This window comes from Rattus norvegicus, chromosome 15, assembly GCF_036323735.1.
Source record: "Rattus norvegicus strain BN/NHsdMcwi chromosome 15, GRCr8, whole genome shotgun sequence".
NCBI classification, from domain to species: domain Eukaryota; kingdom Metazoa; phylum Chordata; class Mammalia; order Rodentia; family Muridae; genus Rattus; species Rattus norvegicus.
The window spans coordinates 65,346,602-65,363,579 of NC_086033.1; the positions used below are offsets into that span (position 1 = coordinate 65,346,602).

The 16,978-nt window shown below is 35.4% G+C and overlaps 1 long non-coding RNA gene and 1 pseudogene across 2 annotated transcripts in view; one reads left to right on the forward strand and one right to left on the reverse strand.

Moving 5' to 3' along the window:
* Positions 1 to 16,978, forward strand: part of LOC120097052 (uncharacterized) — a 66,738-nt gene that overhangs the window by 43,118 nt on the left and 6,642 nt on the right. The window lies entirely within an intron of this gene.
* Positions 9,107 to 9,856, reverse strand: LOC134481996 (protein kish-A-like; annotated as a pseudogene).

Consider the following 16,978-nt stretch of genomic DNA (forward strand, 5'->3'; position numbering starts at 1 on the left):
AGGTGCCAGGTCTTATAACAAGTTGGTATACCAGGTTTTCTTGAATATCTATGGGATATTTCTGAAGGGAAAAGGAGAAAGAGTGAATTGGGGGAGGGAGAATGAAAGATTTTGAAGGGCACAGAGAGGGGATGAGGGAGGGGTAAACTGGTATATGGTAGTAGAATAAACTTTCAAAATATGTAAAACAGAGTATCCCATCCTATGACAGGTAGTTATGATAATTATGATGGCTTCTTTGATTTTAAACTTTGAATTTTGACATAATTATAGAGTAACAAGAAGTTGAAAATAGTACTAAAAAGTGCTATACATCCTTGAAGCATGTTAAATAAAGTCAGTCTAATCACATTATCTAAACTACAAAATTTGTATTGTAAAATATAATTAGTTATATAGAAAAACATTTCTCAGATTTCACTAGCATTCATATGCACTGAGATGCATATGTATGAAAATCAAATGCCCCATAAAGCATAAGATTATTAAAATGTTATAGATGCATTTTTATATAAACTAAAATCTTTAAAAATCGTGTTCTCTTTTGCAAGTAGATTATTTTACTTATCTTGAATTGGAGTAAAATGATGATAGAATGGTGATTACAAAGGGACAGGGCTGAGTCTGGATCACAGTGGTGGTGATCATGGTTCACATCTTTCCATTTACATGGGAGGTATAGTTTTAAGGAACCTGTTGTGGATACACTTGATACAGTCTCTAAGTGTGCTAGTAGTGTTCTCATAAAAAGTAAGTGTAAAGTATTTTATATTTTAGTAAAGATTTAGTGATTCTAGTGTATATACACATCCAAACATGATGGTTTATGCATACATGCATGTAAGTTTACATCATTTCAGAATAGCACATATCTGCCTCAGGAATATTTTTCAGTGTTTACTAGCATGTACATCTCTTTCAAAGTGTCCGTTCTAGTTTCAGATGTCACAGAAGGTTGTTTGTGTGTACCTATACTTCCAATTCTAGGAGATCCCATACCCTTTCTTACTTCTTCAGGCACCAGCACACACATGAGCATACATACATTCAGACATCACTTATATATAAAGAAAAATACATTTTATGAATAACATCCTTTTTAAAACATAGGGGTAGAAATAACAAGAATAATACAAGCATAGAAAAAATAACCACCCTAAACTGTACCTTAGATTCAACCTAAAGCAACTAAATTGTATTACAGGAGTGGATAATCATTACTCTAATTTTTTCATGTTTATTTGGTGAGAGATGAGAGTTATATTTAATGTTTAAATAGCCTACAAACAATTTCATTTTATGAGACAGCTATTTTGTAGAACATTAGAAAATAAAGCACTAATTTTTGTTGCCATCAACATTATGGTGCCTGATTAAAACTGAAGCAACCCAGCAATAATATAGGGACTAATTAAGTGAAAGAAATAGTTGCAGACATTAGAAATTCAGCAGACATTTCAACAGCATTTGCCAGATCGCACTGCTCATCAGAGACTGAATGACAAATCCTAGCATTTTTCAAAGATTTTGTTATAGCAAAATACATTAAAATTGACTTTATATGGTTGCCTGCATGCTGATGTCTTTATGAGAGTGAAGAGCTTCCTGTGCATACTTGAATGCAGAATGGACATGAGCTATCACATTTCTAATCATTCAGTCCTAAAATAAAGACCAAGATAAATAGTGTCTCATTGTCGTTAAAATATTCATCTTTTTCTTACTATGGTTAATATTTTGTTTTGGAAAAGAGTATCAGTAAGAAAAATATTTTTAACATGTTCTTCTTTTTTTTATTAACTTGAGTATTTCTTATTTACATTTCGAATGTTATTCCCTTTCCCTTATTAACCATTTTACACATATTTTGTACAAGCATACACAAATACACATATATAAACATACAAACACACACAAGCACACCTGAATATACTAATTTATAATTGCCATTTTTGCCCCCTTTGTCTTCCCACTGAAATCCTGTGTCTTACCAATAAGATATAGCCCATAACATTCATGTCTTCTTAATGTGTGTTATTAAATGCTATTCTATGATGACCCTGGTATCTATTTTTAAAATGTGCAGAAGTTATAGGTGTTATGTAAATAAACACACTATGTTCTCTTCTCTTTTGCACCGATAGCTCAAACCCTTTTCACAATACCACTGCAAGGACTTCATTATTCCTTAAATCTTACATTCTTATCATGGTTTAAACTAAATTTAGAAAGACCTTAGTTGGAGTTTTACTGCTGTGAAGAGATACCATAGCTCAGGTAACTCTTATAAAGGTGAACATTTAATTGCTTGGCTTACAGTTTTAGGTGTTTAGTCCATTATCATCATGGTCGGAAGTGTGGCATCTTGCTGGCAGAATTGGTTCTAGAGGAACAAACAGTTCTACATCTTCAGGCAGATAAAGGGAATTGTCCCACACTAGGTGGAGCTTGAGCACTAAGGAACCTCAAAGCCTACAACAACAGTGACATGCTTTCTCTACCATGGCCACACCTCCTAATAGTGTCACTCCCCATCAGTCAAGCATTAAACACATGTGACCCAAACCTATCCACACACCACAGATGTCTTTGGCGTTAAAATATTTTATGAAGCTTTGAGAACCCCATACACTGTATTTTGATAATATGTACCCCTTCTCCAATGCCTATCTTCGACACCTATCTACTTTCTAACCTCCATGCATTTTAACCTATTGTGTTCAATTTATGTATCTATTTACTCTTGGACATATGGCCATCCACTGACACATGGTTGATAAATCATCCTTAAAGAAAACTAACTCTCCCTTCCTAGAAGTTTTAAATGACCAATATCTCCTCATCTAAATATGGATATAGATGTATACATCCTGTTATGAGATTCTTTCTAGCATGAGCAGATAATGTGCATATTGTCTCAATCTTCTGAGTTCACTTGTGCAACTGCCCTACTGTGTTCAGAAAACATGGTTCCCCTGTCGTCACCCATACTCAAGATTCAAGCTATAAAAGTCTTTCAACCTTTCTTCCAAGGTGATTTAACACTATTCTACTGTTTTTAAATAGTGAGAATATAAATTATTGGTTTGACTTTATTTTCCTTGAATTAAGTGTTGCTTTTATATTCTTTTGATGAAAGAAAGACTGTAGAACTGAAGAAAATATTTTAATTTTTCTCCTATTTTTTACTTCCCATCGATGCAAAAGAAAATTTATTTATTTAAAATCTTATAAGTTCATGATTAACATTGGCCTTTAATCATTGTTTTGTAGACACTGTGTTTCTAAATCACATTTAACTCGGAATCTTCCCATCTAACTTGTTCAGAACACTCCAGTAAAACATCATCTAAATATTAAATATTCTCTTTTCTTAAATAAGTTCACTTAATGATGCCTATATGCAAATTATGCAAGAACATTAAAAAAACCTGAACCTCATGTGTCCTTCTTTTATGCTAGAATTTTTGCTAACCTGGTCTTCCTTAAGTCTTAGATAGGCAACCTTATCTATACTGAGTTGAGGAGTGAAGTGTCCTTATTTGATGCTTGCATTGTTTTTACTCACTCTTCTGTGATATTTTTTGAGCATTTATGAGATAAGTGTTCATACTTCTCCGCTCTGGTGCCAAAGGAACCTCTTCCTTGTACTTTGACTAGTTGTAAATTTCAGTATTAACAGAAGTCTACTGTAGAAACAAAATTCTCTGTTGAGGGGTAAGAACTGCATTAATATGTATACAAGTGTAAGGATTTAGAATAAAATTTGAAGGGATATTCACTCAACAGAGGTGTTATTGATTTCTACCCTAAGACTTATGACAAGTGTGGTATGAGCTCACTTCTCTGGACCAGCCATCATATCCAATCAGAAAGCTGATTTTTATTACCATAACATTTATGCCACCATGCCCACAATAATGACATGCTTTTCAGTAATTCTAGATGTTACTTTTGCCACAAGAATCAGAATAGGTTCTAATTGTTTTATTCTACTTGATTAATGTTTTATTGAATAGCAATAATATAAATATTATCTATAATGTACTTTTGAAATTAATGTATTCATTTTTATTGGATATTTTATATATTTTCATTTCAAATGTTATCCTCTTTCTCTCCCTCCTATACCCCTTTCCCTTGCTTCTATGAAAATGCTCCCACTCCTACCCACCCATTCCTACCCCTGCATGCTACCTCAAAACCCTGGCATTCCCCTATAATGATGAAGGGCTTCTCCTCTTATTGATGCCAAAAAAATGCCAACCTCTGCTCCATATGCGGCTGGAGCCATGGGTCCCACCATGTGTACTCTTGGGTTGGTGGTTTAGTCCCCAGGAACTCTGAGAGATCTGGTGAGTTGATATTGTTGTTCTTCCTATGGGATTGCAAACTCATTCAGCTCCTTGAGTCTTCCCCATAACTCCTTCACTGGGGTCCCCATGCTCAGACTAATTGTTAGCTGCAAGCATCCTCATCTGTATCAGTAAGTCTATGGCAGAGCCTCTCAGGAGACATCCATATCAGGGTCCTCACAGCAAACACTTCTTAGCATCAGCAATAGTGACTGGGTTTGGGGGCCGCATATAGCATGGATCCCCAAGTGGGGCAGTCTCTGGATGTCCTTCCCTTCAGTCCCTGCTCCACTCTTTGTCCCTGTATTTTCTCCATTAAGCAATTGTCCCCCCCCCCTTTTTTTTGGAGCTGGGGACCGAACCCAGGGCCTTGTGCTTGCTAGGCAAGTGCTCTACCACTGAGCTAAATCCCCAACCCTAATTGTTCCCCTTCTTAAAAGGACTGAAACATCCACATTTGGTCTTCTTTCTTCTTAAGCTTCATATGATCTTTGAATTGTTTCTTGGGTATTCAGAGAATACTACTTTGCACTAATATCCACTTGTATGTGAATACATACTATGTGTGTTTTTTTGTGACTGGGTTACCTCACACAGGATGATATTTTCTGATTCAATATGTGTGAATAAAAATTTCATAGAGTTTTTTTAATAGCTGAGTAGCATGCCATTGTATCAATTCATCTGTTGAAGGACATCTTTGCAGCTCCTGGCTATTATATTTAAAGCTACTATGAACATAGTAGAGAATGTGCCCTTGTTATATGTTGGAGCATCATTTGGGTATATGACCAGAAGTTGTATAGCTGGGACCTCAGGTAGTACTACTACGTACAATTTTCTGAAGAACTTCCAGACTATTTTCCAGAGTGATTGTACCAACTTGCAATCTTACCGACAACAGAGGAGTGATCCTCTTTTTCCACATCCTGTCCAGCATCTGTTGTCATCTGAGTTTTTGAGTTTAGCTATTGTGATTGATGTGAAGTAGAATTTCAGGGATGTTTTGATTTGCATTTCCCTGATGGATAAAGATGCAGAATATTTCTTTACTTGCTTTGTGGCCATCTCATATTCATCAGTTGATAATTCTTTGTTTAGCTCTGTATCCCATTTTTAAATAGGATTATTTGGTTCTCTGGAGTCTAACTTCTTTAGTTCTTTGTATATATTAAATATTAGTCCTTTTTTGGATGTACGATAGGTAAAGATCTTTTCCCAATTTGTTGATTGCCATTTGTCCATTTGACAGTGACCTTTGCTGTACAGAGACTTTGAAATTTTATGAGGTCCTATTTGTGTACTGTTCATCTTAGAGCATAAGTCATTGATGTTGGAATCAGGAAACTTTCTCTTGTACCTCTGTATATGAGGATCTTTCCCACTTTCTTGTCTATTAATCTCAGTTTATCTGGTTTTATGTGGAGAATTTTGATCCACTTGGACTTGAGCTTTGTACAAGGAGAGAAGAATGGGTCAATTTGCATTCTACTACATGCTGATCTCCTGTGGAACTAGTGCCATTTGTTGAAAATGCTGCCCTTTTCCCACTGGATGGTTTTAGCTACTTTGTCAAAGATCAAGTGACCATAGGTGTGTGGGTTCATTTCTGGGTCTTCAATTCTATTCTATTGATCTACATGCCTGTTGCTGTACCAATATCATGCAGTTTTTATCATATTGATCTGTAATACAGTTTGACGTCAGGAAATGTGATTCTTCCAGAACTTCATTCATTGGTGAGATTAGTTTTTGCTATCCTGGGGTTTTTGTTATTCCAAATTAATTTGTGAATATTTCTTTCTAACTCTATGAAGAACTGAGTTGGAGTTTTGTTGGGGATGCATTGACTCTATAGATTGTTTCGAGAAGGTGGCTATTTTTACTATATTAATCTTGCCAATCCATGAGCATAGAAAATCTTTCCATCTTTTGAGACCTTCCATTTCTTTCTTCAGAAACTTGAAGTTCTTGTCATACAGCTCTTTCACTTGCTTGGTTAGAGTCACACCAGCGTATATTAAATTATATGTGACTATTGTGAAGGATGTTATTTTCATAATTTCTTTCTCAGCCTTCTTATATTTTGAATAGGGAAGGCTACTGAATTGTTTACGCTAATTTTATTTCCAGTCACTTTGCTGAAGCTGTTAATCAGCTATAGTAGTTCTCTGGAGGAATTTTGGGGTCACTCAAGTATAGTATTATATCATCTGCAAAAGGCAATATTTTGACTTCATCCTTTCCAATTTTTATCCCTTTGACCTCTTTGACTTGTCTAATTGATCTGGCTAAGACTTCGAGTACTATATTAAATATGTTGGGAGAGAGTGGGCAGCTTTGTCTGGTCCCTGATTTTAGTGAGATTGCTTCTAGTTTCTCTCTATTTCGTTTAATGTTAGCTACTGGTTTGCTGTATATTGCCCATACTACATTTAAGTATGGGCCTTGAGTTCCTTATCTTTCCAATACTTTTATGATTAAGGGGTATTGAAGTTGTCAAATACTTTCTCAGCATTTTATGAGATGAAAATGTGTTTTTTTCCCCTTTGAGTTTGTTTATATAGTGGATTGCGTTCATGGATTTCCATATATTGAATCATCCCTGCATACCTGAGATGGAGCCTACTTGATCATGATGGATGATTGTTTTGATGTGCTCTTTGATTGAGGTGAAAAGAATTATATTGAGTATTTATGCATCAATATTCATGAGTGATATTGGTCAAAAGTTCTCTTTCTTTGTTGGGTCTTTGTATGGCTTAGTTCTAAGCATAATTGTGGCTTCAGAGAATGAATTGGGTAGTACTGCTTCTGTTTCTATTTTGTGGAATAGTTTGAAGAATATTGGTATTAGATCTTCTATGAAGGTCTGATAGAATTCTGCACTAACCCATCTGCTCCTGGAGTTTTTTGGTTGGGAGGCTTTTAATGAATGCTTCTATTTCTTTAGTGGTTATGGAACTTTTTAGTTTGTTTATATGATCCTGATTTAATTTTGGTACCTGAAATCTCTCTAGAAAATTGTCCATTTCCTCCAGATTTTCCAGATTTGTTGAGTATAGGTTTTTGTAGTAGGATCTAGTAAGTTTTTGAATGTCCTCAGTTTCTGTTATGTTTCCCTTTTCATTTCTGATTTTGTTAATTTGGATAATGCCTGTGTGTCCTCTTGTAGTCTGGCTATGGGTTTATCTAACTTATTGATATTCTCGAAGAACCAGCTTCTGGTTAGTTGATTATTAGTATACTTCTTTCTGTTTCTACTTGGTTAATTTCAGCCCTGAGTTAAATTATTTCTTGACTTCTACTTCTCTTGGGTGTATTTTCTTTGTTTCCTAAAGGTTTGTGGTGTGCTGTCAAGCTGTTAGTGTATGCTCTCTCCAGTTTCTCTTTTGGAGGCACTCAGACCTATGGGTTTTCCATTTAACATTGCTATCATTGTTTCCCATAAGTCCATGTATTTTCTGCTTTTGTTTTCATTAGATTCTAAAAGGTTTTTAATTTCTTTCCTTATTTTTTTGTTCAACAAGTTAACATTGAGTAAAGCATTGATCAGCTTTCCTGTGTATGTGGGCTTTCTATATTTTTGTTGTTGTTGAAGACCAGCCTTAGTTCATGGTGATCTGATAGGATGTATGGGATTACTTCAAGCTCCTTGTATCTTTTGAGGCCTGTTTTGTGACCAATTATATGGTCAATTTTGGAGATGTGCCATGAAGTGTTCAGAAAAAGGTATATTCTTTTGTTTTAAGATGAAATGTTCTATAGATATCTGTAAAATCTGTTTGATTCATGACTTCCGTTAGTTTCTCTATGTCTCTCTTTAGTTATTGTTTCCGCAATTTCTCCATTGCCGAAAGTGTGGTATTGATGTCTCCTACTTTATTGTTTGTAATACAATGTACGCTTTGAGCTTTAGTAAATTTTCTTTTATGATTGTAAGTGCCCTTGCAATTGGAGCTTAGATGTTCAAAATTGAGAGTTCATCTTGGTAGATTTTTCCTTTGTTTATGAAGTGTTCTTATTTTTGTTTGTTAACTTTGGATTGAAAGTTGATTTTATTCAATATTAGAATGACTACTAAAGCCTGCTTCTTGGAACCTTTTGCTTTGAGTTTTTTTCCAGCCTTTTACTCTGAGGTAGTGCCTGTAACTGAGGTGCATTTTCTGTATGCAGCAAAATGCTGAGTCCTGTTTACATATCTAGTCTGTTAGTCTATATCATTTTTATTGAGGAATTCATTCTATTAATGTTAAGAGATATTATGAAATAGTGATTGTTGTTTCCTGTTATTTTTGTTGTTAGAAATGGAATTATGAGGGGCTGGGGATTTAGCTCAGTGGTAGAGCGCTTGCCTAGGAAGCGCAAGGCCCTGGGTTCAGTCCCCAGCTCCGAGAAAAAAAAAAAAAGAAATGGAATTATGTTGGTGTGGCTATCTTCTTTTGGGTTTGATGAAAGATTTCTTGCTTTTTTTAGGGTATAGTTTCCCTCCTTGTGTTTTCCACTTATTTTGTAGTGCTGGATTTGTGAAAAGATTGTGTAAATTTGTTTTTGTCATGAAATATCCTGGTTTCTCCATCTGTGGTAATTGAGAGTTTTCCTAGATATAGTTGTATAGGCTCACGTTTCTGTTCTCTTAGGGTTTGTATGACATCTATCCAGGATCTTCTAGATTTCAAAAGCTCTGTTGAGAATTCTGATGTAATTCTGATAGGTCTGCCTTTATATGTTAGTTGACCTTTTTTCCCTTACTGTTTTTAATATTCTTTCTTTGTTTTGTGTGTTTCATGTTTTGACTGTGTGGAATGAGGAGTTTTTTTTCTGGTCCAATCTATTTGGAGTTCTTATATGTTCATGGCCTTCTCTTTCTTTATTAGGAAAGTTTTCTTCTATAATTTTGTTGAAGATATTTACTGGCCCTTTAAGGTGTGAATCTTCACTGTTTTTTATAGCTATTATCCTTTGGTTTTGTCTTTTCATTGTGTCCTGCATTTCCTGGATATTTTGGGTTAGGAGCTTTTTGCATTTTTCATTTTCTGTGACTATTGTTCAATGTTTTCTATGGCATTCTGCCCCTGAGCTTGTCCCTTCAATCTTTTGTCTTCAGTTGGTGATGCTTAAATCTATGACTCCTGATCTCTTTCCTAGGTTTTTTTTATTTCCAGTGTTGTCTTCCTTTGTGATTCTTCATTGTTTCTATTTCTGTTTATTTTTGTTGTTGTTGTTGTTGTTATTTTCTGGAGACAATCCATTGTGTACAGTCTGATGACAATCACATGTTGGTAGTTGCCAAAACTTCTGTATGAAGAGAATGCTAAAGGCCATCACTATACAACTTATGGAGACATAAAACCAATTCAGAGACACTTCCAAATTATTCCCAATAGTTCAGTTTTATTTCTGTCCAGGATGCTGGGTGCCAGGAATCAGACATAATCATATATCCATATAAGCAGCAAGATTACAGTCAATAGACTCTGAAAATTGAGAATGGCAGACATAGTGAGGCCAGTGCTGGTCCAGCCACACTTGTTTTTATTTCTATTTTTAAATCCTGGGTGGTTTTGTTCAATTCCTTCACCTTTTGGTTGTGTTTTCCTGTAACTCTTTAAGTCATGTTTGTCTTTCCCTTTAAGGACTTCTACTTATTTACCTGTGTTCTTTTTTATGTCTTTAAGGGTTACTTATATAGTTCTTAAAGTCCCCTATCATTATCATGAGATATGATTTTAAACTCAGATCTTGCTTTTGGGCATGATGGGGCACCCATGTTGTGGTGGGAGAACTGGGTTCTGATGACGACAAGTAATCTTTGTTTCTGTTGCTTAGATTCTTGTGCTTGCCTATTCCCGTCTGGTTATCTGATGTTAGTTGGTCTTGCTATCTCTCACTGGAGTTCGTCCCTCATGTGGGCCTGTGAGCCTGTAATCCAATGAGTGAGAGCACCCCTGCCAGACCAGTTCTCTCCAGGGAGGTTTTGTGTCTGGAGTGCTATGGAACAACCTTAGCTCTGTGCACAGATGGAGAACATAATCTATTATCCACTTTTTATGTGTAAGAAATATATTTATTGGTGGAAAACCAAATACACCAAATATAAAAGAATGGGAAAGATATGCTGAGTTGGTCAAAGCCAAAAGTAGGGCGTAGCTATTCTCATATCTGACAAAGTAGACATGAAGTCAAAATAAATTAGAAGAGATAAAGATACTTACTACATATTAATGAAAATAATTACCCATCAAGAAGACATACAATTATATATAATATCATATATATATGTATATATATAATATATGTACCAATCACTTATGTAACTAATTTCATATTACAGACACTATTAAATATAATGGAACAAATACCTTTCAATACAATAATGTTGGAACATCACCATAGTGTATCTCTCCCATATTTTATCATAATAAAACTTCATTGTTTTAATATGAATTAAGATATATCTGTAAAATCATATTTCAATCGAGAGTTGTGGAATATGCTTTCTTCTCACCAGCCCATGGAACTTTCTCTAAAACACATGACATATTATATGTTAAAATAGGTTGTTTTATTATATTACATATATTATTTTTCTACTTTGCATTTCTGTTTTCTTCCCAACATGGTTAGCTTTGTAATATATTTCTTTTTGAAAATGTATTAAAAAGACTGTGATAAACATTATACTCTTGGGAAAATTTGTAGACTGAAAAAATATTCACGTTTTTAAGATTGTATAATAAGAAATGAAGATGAAGGCATGGAAAAGTAAGGATGATAATTTCATTTTTAATATCTTTAAGTGACAAAAGGATACAGGTATATGAACTCAGAAACAGAGGTAACTGGTCTCAAACTGAAATAGGACTTTGTATAGGTTAGAGTGATAATGAGAGCATATAGTTATACGATCATGTAGAAAAAGGAATTACTTGGGAAAGAGTTTGTGCTTCATATTTAAACATTAAGTATTTCTAATAATGTTATGCAAAAGACAGATACATTGGAAGTTGTTACAAATTTTTAATAAGTCACTTCCTTAAACAATCAATAGTAAGAAAAATTATTAGAGACAATATAGACTGTAAATAAAATCGAATACTATATTGACAGTATTAATTCAAGCATTTCTCAAGTTTTTTGGTATAATACCATAGGAGCTAAGAAAGATTACATTGAAGACCACAATTATCAGGAGAATAAGTAGTTCACCTTCAGTTTCTTAAAGGAAGGGTACAATATTTCATATTATTCTATAAGCTATGCTCATTTTAACTATGTCATTTGGTTTATTTCATCAGCAAATTATGCTATTGAAAAAATGACTGAAATAGGTTGAAAAATTAATATTACATTTATTTCATGAAAACAGGAAATTAATTGTCTAAGTTAATATTTATTACAGTTCATTTAGGCTTACAGAGTAATTATTTAATTTATCATAATAATGTTCTCACATTTTCATCTTTGAACTGAAGCATATGTTAAGAGTTTGCACTCAAATACAGGTCATATTAAATAATTCTAACCTCACAATATTTTCTACAACCCTATGAACAGTAGATTTCACATCGTTAATATAGTGAAATTTCTTTAATGATAATTGGAGAAGAGATTTAAAATGACAATTCATAATTTACTTTATAACAGACCAATAAATATGACTGAGATCATTTAACTTGAGTGCCAATAATAAGAGATTTTATATTTATATTATTCAATAAATGTGAAGTATTTTAATGTTAATGATGATTTCAGTTTGTAAATTAGGCAAAGACAGAACTTATACTTCCTTTAGTCACTAAATTATAAAGTTTTTAACTTGGACTATAATATGAACACAATGAAAATAGAAGAATCTGTGACAGTTAATAAAATTAGGAAGATCATTTTGCTTTGATTATACTTTCACTTATGCCTATAAATTTCAGTTTATTAGGGAAAATAAAAATCATCCTTCAAATTAGCTTTACAATATGGGATGATGATCTGTATAACATAGTTGTTTTAAATTTCAACATCTATCATCTTGTCAAAGATTATATATATACAAGTAATATTAACTTCTGAAAGAGCTATATCTTGTATGCAGAGGAAAGTTTTACCTTCATGAAATTTAGCCTGCCAGAATAGGTGGGCATCATGCCCCAATTGCTTTTTCTTAAAATACTCTAGCTATCCATGCAAAGCTACATTCTTTTTGCTTCTCTGTTAATATTACAAACACATCTTCAAAAGTAGCTTACGTACATACTATGGAATCTGGATTTAGAGTAATTTTATTAGAATTTGTTCTTTTATACCATCTGTTTGACTTTGAAGTACTTAAGTTCAGTCTATTCTCAGGTAATTAATAGGCTATAAAAATGACACAGAGAAGTCAGCAACCTTCTGTAGACATATAACAAATATCCGCAAATGAAACCAGAAAAATAATCCCCTTTATAATATCCTCAAAATCCTTTTTGAATGAGCATACCCAAGGGAATGAAAGAATTGAGCAATTAAGAGGCAGTGAAAGTTACAAAGAAAAATAGAAGATACCAGATAGGAAAACCCCCATGCCCAGTGATCATTTTGACTAACATTGAAAATGGCCATCTTTCCAAAGGCAATCCACAGACTGAATACAATTCTCTGCCAAATTTGATGCATTGCTTCATGGGAATTAGATCAATTGCAAATTTCATGTGTAACTACAAAAGATACCCAAAAAACCAAAACAACTCCAAACAACAAAAACAATGGATTAATGTCCAGTTGTTAAGACAAAAAAATGAAATTGTGTAATTTCCAAGTCATTGGTGGAATCTGTAAACAATTTCTCAGTGGTGTAATCCAGATACAGAAAGACAAATGTCACGTTTTTTCTACTCATTGTTAGCTTTAAATATTCTTGTTATACGTGCATGTGTGTGATATTGATAGAGGTCTTGTAGGTGGTTAAAGGGCTATGACAGGGAGTGGGATGCTCCCAAAGGCAGAGATAGAGTGCCGTGTTATAAATATAGTAGAGGGAAAAAACAGTAAAGAGAATGATAAAAATAGAAAATTGAATGATAGAGTATAATATAGAACATAGAGAGGGATAAGTGACATAGAAAAAGATAAAAATAGGGAAAGTACTATTGTACATGCTTCCTATCATATATAAATACATATATACACACCCATAGAGAGTTTAAGTGGAATCAACTTATAATAGCTGTTACTTGTTTGGAGTTGTTAGTAAGTTCCCAGAGAACTCCTAGACATATCACACTATTGTTCATGTTAAGACAACTGTCCAGTACTTGATATAAAGACTCCAGGGCCCCTTCTGCCTGGTCCTTTCTGCTGGGACAGACTGCTAGCTAATCTGTTCCCCAGAAGATGCTATGTCCTAAGGCATACCAGAAGATCCGCTGAACTCGAAGAATTTGGTAAAAAACCTCTCCAAATCCCTCAGCTACCACTGAGTGTCAGTAAACCCAGGGTCCCACCTTCCCTCCAAACCCCCCAACTGCAGAATACCATTCTCCTTCTGCCTGGTCCTTTCTGCTGGGACAGGATGCTAGCTAGTCTGCTCCCTGAAAGTAGGTGTATCCTGTGGCATACCAGAGGATTCACTGAACTCAGAATATTTGACGTCCTATCCTGAGGCATATCAATATACTCAGAGCATTTGATACCATATTGTGAGGCATCCCAGGAGATCTGATACACCCAGGGCATCTGATAATACAACCAGAGAGATATCAGGAGATCCTCTGTACCCAGGCCACAACAGCTTGAAGGTGTCCCAGGAGTTCTGCTGTACACAGGGCAACTGGGCAAATGGACACTATAGTCTAAAGACCTCCCAGGGTCTCTGTGGCATGCAGGACTATTGACACAAAAGACTGAACGCCTCACTGGAGTTTTGATGCACAAAGGGAAACAGAAACCACAGTCCATCGAACCCCCAAAGAACAGCTTAACTGCTCCTCTGAAGACCCAACACTCTGTAGGACTCCCAGTAGATCTGCTGCAGCCAGGCAAACAAATCTGTTGTTGGAGGGCTCCACAGGAGGTCTTCTATAGCCAGGGGAACAGGCCTACCAGGAGATGTGTTGCAACCCAGGGACAAAAGAGGCAGACTCCAGTCAGAGTCACCCAGACCAGTGAATACTAGGGATAACCAGATGGTGAGAGGCAAGGACAAGACCATAAGCAACAGAAACCAATATATGTGGGCATCATCAGGACCCAGTTCTCCCACCACAGCAAGCCCTGAATACACCAACACATCTGAAAATCAGGAAGCTGACCTAAAACTCGTATCTCATGAAGATAATAAGAGTCCTTTAAGGAAGATATAAATAACTCACTGAAAGAAATACAGGAAAACACAGATAAACAGGTAGAGGCCCTTACAGAGGAAACAAATAAATCCCTTAAAGTTATACAAGAAAACAAAAACAGGTGAAGGAATTGCATAACATGCTCCATTTCCTATAAGTGGAAGTAGAAACAATAAAGAAAACTCAAATGGAGGCAAACCTGGAAATGGATAACCTAGTAAAGAGGTCAGGGATTATAGAAGTATCACCAACAGAACATAAGAGATAGAAAAGAGAATCTCAGGTGTAAAAGATACTGTAGAAGAGATTGACACAACTGTCAAAGAAAATTCAAAACATAAAAATAACTCCTAACCCAAAATTCAAGACACAATGAAATCACCAAATCTAAGAATAATTGAAATAGAGGAGAATGAAGATTCCCAGCTCAAAGGACCTGAAAACATCTTCAACAAAATCATAGAAGAAATCTTGCCCAACCTAAAGAAAGAGATGGCCATAAAGGGATTGTTTTCTCCATCTTTATTAAATTGGGTATTTCTTATTTACATTTCCATTGTTATTCCCTTTCCCGGTTTCCAGGAAAACATCCTCCTAACTCCTCCCCTTCTGTATGGGTGTTCCCCTCCCCATCCTCCCCTTATTAGTGCCCTCCCCCCAACAATCCTGTTCACTGGGGGTTCAGTCTTGGCAGGACCAAGGGCTTCCCCTTCCACTGGTGCCCTTAACTAGGTTATTCATTGCTACCTATGGGGTCAGAGTCCAGGGTCAGTCCATGTATAGTCTTTGGGTAGTGGCTTAGTCCCTGGAACTCTGATTGGTTGACATTGTTGTTCATATAGGGTCCAAACCCCTTCGAGCTCTTTCAGTCCATTCTCTGATTACTTCAACAGGGGTCCCGTTCTCAGTTCAGTGGTTTGCTGCAGGCATTCGCCTCTGTATTTGCCATATTCTGACTGTGTCTCTCAGGAGAGATCTGCATCTAGTTCCTGTCAGCTTGCACTTCTTTGCTTCATCCATCTTATCTATGTAGTTTTGTGGCTGTATATGTATGGGCCACATGTGAGGCAGGCTCTGAATGGGTGTTCCTCCTGCCTCTGTTCTAAACTTTGCCTCTTTATTCCCTCCCAAGGAATTTAAAAGCTAAGGTTTCCTAAATCTTCTCCAGAGAATATGAAGTTACCTTTCCAAAGGACTTACTGCGGCAAGTTTGGTGGAAGTATTATCACTTATACACGTGTATGGAAACTCACACGATGTGTCTTATTTTCAGTTTTATATCACCTTCAACTTCAAATTCTATTACTCTGATCAAAAGCACATCATGATTTGCAAAATGCTGGTACTCTCCCCTGAGTCTAGATCCCCACTTTCACTTAATGATTATTGGGAATAATTCCTGAGGTTGTGCTGATCAGCATTCCACCTTGACAGCTGTTTTAAACTTCCTCTCATAAAGGACAAATGTTATCTCATCATCTTTGGGTTATTATGCTTTATACTCAGTGATTATTGACTCTGAATTACAAACTAAAATAAAATAAATGGCTACTTATACCATAAAATATAGGAAAAAATTCCAGGAAGACACCACATTTTGAAACAGAAGTTAATACTCACCTAGAAGCTTCATTCCTACTGGGGAGGTTTTATAGTCTTGGACATGTCATGTTAGCATTCTACCAGCAGAAAAGAATAATAATCAGTTTTACCTAGTTATGAACTCTAATAATTGTTACAATAAGGACTCTGGCAAGATATGTCCACTGCTGTAATGATGGAGTGAATATCATGGGAGCAATCAAATATTTCTGACTGGTTTTAAGTCTTGCTCTACAAAACGAAACCCATATCTTGCAGGACAATTATGACTGAGAAAAAGGCTACACTGTTCATAAATCCTTGATAAGAATTTCTTGCAATTATTCAAGTAAATGGTCACCGTGATAAACTGATTATTAATTAGTTACTGTGACACTCACAGATTAGCTCATGTCTCAACATTAACAAGAAAAGTAACTTTCATCAACAGATGGTGATTAAAGCTAAAATCCTCAACTGGTCATGGTCAGGAGACTAATAATATTGAATGCTCAACTGTAAACCTATTATTCTCCTCTTTCTAAAGCTTGGGAAATACTGTGGAGGAGGGGACAGAAAGATTGTAACATCCAGAGGCTATAGACCAACATGAAATCTTGTTTTCCAAGCAGATCAGGGCAATTACACATATAAACTCAAAGTACTTGAGATAGCGTGCCAAAGACTTGTGCAAGCACCATTGTGAGAATCAGCACTGTGAAT